Below are 6,000 nucleotides of genomic sequence, written 5' to 3'. Positions count from 1 at the left end.
ACCAGTCTCAAACATACTAACAACTCCAGGGAACTACCAGTCTCAAACATACTAACAACTCCAGGAAACTACCAGTCTCAAACATACTAACAACTCCAGGGAACTACCAGTCTCAAACATACTAACAACTCCAGGAAACTACCAGTCTCAAACATACTAACAACTCCAGGAAACTACCAGTCTCAAACATACTAACAACTCCAGGGAACTACCAGTCTCAAACATACTAACAACTCCAGGAAACTACCAGTCTCAAACATACTAACAACTCCAAGGAACTACCAGTCTCAAACATACTAACAACTCCAGGAACTACCAGTCTCAAACATACTAACAACTCCAGGAAACTACCAGTCTCAAACATACTAACAACTCCAGGGAACTACCAGTCTCAAACATACTAACAACTCCATGGAACTACCAGTCTCAAACATACTAACAACTCCAGGAAACTACCAGTCTCAAACATACTAACAACTCCAGGAAACTACCAGTCTCAAACATACTAACAACTCCAGGAAACTACCAGTCTCAAACATACTAACAACTCCAGGAAACTACCAGTCTCAAACATACTAACAACTCCAGGAAACTACCAGTCTCAAACATACTAACAACTCCAGGAAACTACCAGTCTCAAACATACTAACAACTCCAGGAAACTACCAGTTTCAAATATACTAACAACTCCAGGAAACTACCAGTCTCAAACATACTAACAACTCCAGGAAACTACCAGTCTCAAACATACTAACAACTCCAGGAAACTACCAGTTTCAAATATACTAACAACTCCAGGAAACTACCAGTTTCAAATATACTAACAACTCCAGGAAACTACCAGTCTCAAACATACTAACAACTCCAGGAAACTACCAGTCTCCAACATACTAACAACTCCAGGAAACTACCAGTTTCAAATATACTAACAACTCCAGGAAACTACCAGTTTCAAATATACTAACAACTCCAGGGAACTACCAGTTTCAAATATACTAACAACTCCAGGAAACTACCAGTCTCAAACATACTAACAACTCCAGGGAACTACCAGTCTCAAACATACTAACAACTCCAGGGAACTACCAGTTTCAAATATACTAACAACTCCAGGAAACTACCAGTCTCAAACATACTAACAACTCCAGGAAACTACCAGTCTCAAACATACTAACAACTCCAGGAAACTACCAGTCTCAAACATACTGACAACTCCATGGAACTACCAGTCTCAAACATACTAACAACTCCAGGAAACTACCAGTCTCAAACATACTAACAACTCCAGGAAACTACCAGTCTCAAACATACTAACAACTCCAGGGAACTACCAGTCTCAAACATACTAACAACTCCAGGAAACTACCAGTCTCAAACATACTAACAACTCCAGGAAACTACCAGTCTCAAACATAATAACTCCAGGAAACTACCAGTTTCAAACATACTAACAACTCCAGGGAACTACCAGTCTCAAACATACTAACAACTCCAGGAAACTACCAGTCTCAAACATACTAACAACTCCAGGGAACTACCAGTCTCAAACATACTAACAACTCCAAGGAACTACCAGTCTCAAACATACTAACAACTCCAGGAAACTACCAGTCTCAAACATACTAACAACTCCAGGGAACTACCAGTCTCAAACATACTAACAACTCCAGGGAACTACCAGTCTCAAACATACTAACAACTCCAGGGAACTACCAGTCTCAAACATACTAACAACTCCAGGAAACTACCAGTCTCAAACATACTAACAACTCCAGGAAACTACCAGTCTCAAACATACTAACAACTCCAGGAAACTACCAGTCTCAAACATACTAACAACTCCAGGAAACTACCAGTCTCAAACATACTAACAACTCCAAGGAACTACCAGTCTCAAACATACTAACAACTCCAGGAAACTACCAGTCTCAAACATACTAACAACTCCAGGGAACTACCAGTCTCAAACATACTAACAACTCCAGGAAACTACCAGTCTCAAACATACTAACAACTCCAGGGAACTACCAGTCTCAAACATACTAACAACTCCAGGAAACTACCAGTCTCAAACATACTAACAACTCCAGGAAACTACCAGTCTCAAACATACTAACAACTCCAGGAAACTACCAGTCTCAAACATACTAACAACTCCAGGAAACTACCAGTCTCAAACATACTAACAACTCCAGGGAACTACCAGTCTCAAACATACTAACAACTCCAGGGAACTACCAGTCTCAAACATACTAACAACTCCAGGGAACTACCAGTCTCAAACATACTAACAACTCCAGGGAACTACCAGTCTCAAACATACTAACAACTCCAGGAAACTACCAGTCTCAAACATACTAACAACTCCAGGGAACTACCAGTCTCAAACATACTAACAACTCCAGGGAACTACCAGTCTCAAACATACTAACAACTCCAGGAAACTACCAGTCTCAAACATACTAACAACTCCAGGAAACTACCAGTCTCAAACATACTAACAACTCCAGGGAACTACCAGTCTCAAACATACTAACAACTCCAGGAAACTACCAGTCTCAAACATACTAACAACTCCAGGAAACTACCAGTCTCAAACATACTAACAACTCCAGGAAACTACCAGTCTCAAACATACTAACAACTCCAGGAAACTACCAGTCTCAAACATACTAACAACTCCAGGAAACTACCAGTCTCAAACATACTAACAACTCCAGGAAACTACCAGTCTCAAACATACTGACAACTCCAGGGAACTACCAGTCTCAAACATACTGACAACTCCAGGGAACTACCAGTCTCAAACATACTAACAACTCCAGGGAACTACCAGTCTCAAACATACTGACAACTCCAGGAAACTACCAGTCTCAAACATACTAACAACTCCAGGGAACTACCAGTCTCAAACATACTAACAACTCCAGGAAACTACCAGTCTCAAACATACTAACAACTCCAGGAAACTACCAGTCTCAAACATACTAACAACTCCAGGGAACTACCAGTCTCAAACATACTAACAACTCCAGGAAACTACCAGTCTCAAACATACTAACAACTCCAGGGAACTACCAGTCTCAAACATACTAACAACTCCAGGAAACTACCAGTCTCAAACATACTAACAACTCCAGGGAACTACCAGTCTCAAACATACTAACAACTCCAGGGAACTACCAGTCTCAAACATACTAACAACTCCAGGAAACTACCAGTCTCAAACATACTAACAACTCCAGGGAACTACCAGTCTCAAACATACTAACAACTCCAGGGAACTACCAGTCTCAAACATACTAACAACTCCAGGGAACTACCAGTCTCAAACATACTAACAACTCCAGGAAACTACCAGTCTCAAACATACTAACAACTCCAGGAAACTACCAGTCTCAAACATACTAACAACTCCAGGGAACTACCAGTCTCAAACATACTAACAACTCCAGGAAACTACCAGTCTCAAACATACTAACAACTCCAGGGAACTACCAGTCTCAAACATACTAACAACTCCAGGAAACTACCAGTCTCAAACATACTAACAACTCCAGGGAACTACCAGTCTCAAACATACTAACAACTCCAGGGAACTACCAGTCTCAAACATACTAACAACTCCAAGGAACTACCAGTCTCAAACATACTAACAACTCCAGGGAACTACCAGTCTCAAACATACTAACAACTCCAGGGAACTACCAGTCTCAAACATACTAACAACTCCAGGAAACTACCAGTCTCAAACATACTAACAACTCCAGGGAACTACCAGTCTCCAGGGAACTACCAAACATACTAACAACTCCAGGGAACTACCAGTTTCAAATATACTAACAACTCCAGGAAACTACCAGTCTCAAACATACTAACAACTCCAGGGAACTACCAGTCTCAAACATACTAACAACTCCAGGGAACTACCAGTCTCAAACATACTAACAACTCCAGGAAACTACCAGTCTCAAACATACTAACAACTCCAGGGAACTACCAGTTTCAAATATACTAACAACTCCAGGGAACTACCAGTCTCAAACATACTAACAACTCCAGGGAACTACCAGTTTCAAATATACTAACAACTCCAGGAAACTACCAGTCAAACATCAAACTCCAGGAAATACTAACAACTCCAGGAAACTACCAGTTTCAAATATACTAACAACTCCAGGAAACTACCAGTCTCAAACATACTAACAACTCCAGGAAACTACCAGTCTCCAACATACTAACAACTCCAGGAAACTACCAGTTTCAAATATACTAACAACTCCAGGAAACTACCAGTTTCAAATATACTAACAACTCCAGGGAACTACCAGTTTCAAATATACTAACAACTCCAGGAAACTACCAGTTTCAAATATACTAACAACTCCAGGGAACTACCAGTTTCAAATATACTAACAACTCCAGGGAACTACCAGTTTCAAGTATACTAACAACTCCAGGTAACTACCAGTTTCAAATATACTAAGTCCAGGAAACTACCAGTCTCAAACATACTAACAACTCCAAGAAACTACCAGTCTCAAACATACTAACAACTCCAAGGAACTACCAGTCTCAAACATACTAACAACTCCAAGGAACTACCAGTCTCAAAGATACTAACAACTCCAGAAATGTACCTAACAACTAACAACTTTCAACAGTGCGAAAGAAACACTGATGATCAATCGTTTGCTAATAATGAAAGTTAGCAGGAAATGCGATTAATAGTTTGTTAAAGAAAGCTTTAAGATAACGTTTCAGTTACAGAAAGCTTAAGACGTTTCGATCGGTCTTGAAAAATTACAGAAAGCTTATAACAACGTTTCGGCCGGTCCTGGACCATTTCAGGAAGCTTACGACAAAGTTTTGGTCGGTCCTGAACTATTGTATAAAGTTTATGACGATATTTCAGCCGGTCCTGGATCACTGTCAAGACAATTATAAGTGTCCACTGTTACGTGATGTTACTTGTGAGTTACTGTAGTAATCATACTGTATATCATATTGACGATGTCCTCACTCAAGTCTCCCAGCTCAGGCTGACACTACTGCAGTCTCCAAGCTCAGGCTGACACTACTGAGGTCTTCCAGCTCAGGCTGACACATTTCAGTACCTTGTACGAGCACCAACCTGTGTGGAATATGTCGGAGCAACATAAATAACTTTGTTCCCAGTGTGTAACTAGAGTATCATAAAGCAGAGTGAGCTTGGTGTTCCTGGTATCAGTGAGAGCATTACTGAGATTAACACTGTACTTGGTCTTAAACTATTAAGAAATGAACCAGACACTGTCATTACAAATCTTACTCAATGTCTAGAAATAAACATAGATGTAAATGGGTTGTGAAAACCTGTAATTATATTAAGCTTTATAACCTGCACGAGCTGTATCAGTGTAGACAACAAGAGCACTTCACCCCTCCATGGAAGATGTGTTCATTTAATATCACATACCTACAAGCCTCTACCAAGAAGATCATCACTAGTAATCCTTTCTTTAAAACACTTATAAAAACAACTGATCAAGAAGAAATTTCTCGTCTAACTGATAGTAATAATTTAACACAAGTTATATAGACTGATGGATCTTAACAGGTCTACTGGCAGGGCTGCATCTGCTCTTGTTGTCACCGCCCTAGTTAAGAACGATACCAACTTTGTTGAGTTAACAACTGGGCGTCTAAACTGGATCTGAATTGTCATCCTAATGATGCTAAAACTAACTTGTGACACTGAGCTTGACTCCTAGATTATCGTTGATTCTATGTCATTGGAAAAGTCAGGTATAGGATCTAAAAAATCCGAAGGAATTAATGTAGAATTGCTATGAATTCCTTCACAAACAGGATTACTCTTTCATGATAAAGTTGATAAATTAGCCAAAAAAGTACAATGAAAATGTACAATACAGTTTTGGTATATTTGTGTCTAGCATTAGGAATAATATTAGGAGAGAAGTAAATAATGAAACTGAATGCAGTTAGAAGCCAGAGTAG

The sequence above is a fragment of the Cherax quadricarinatus genome, chromosome 24, assembly GCF_038502225.1.
Source record: "Cherax quadricarinatus isolate ZL_2023a chromosome 24, ASM3850222v1, whole genome shotgun sequence".
NCBI lineage: Eukaryota > Metazoa > Arthropoda > Malacostraca > Decapoda > Parastacidae > Cherax > Cherax quadricarinatus.
The sequence above is the reverse complement of the archived record's forward strand: the minus strand, read 5'-3'. Positions refer to the sequence as shown.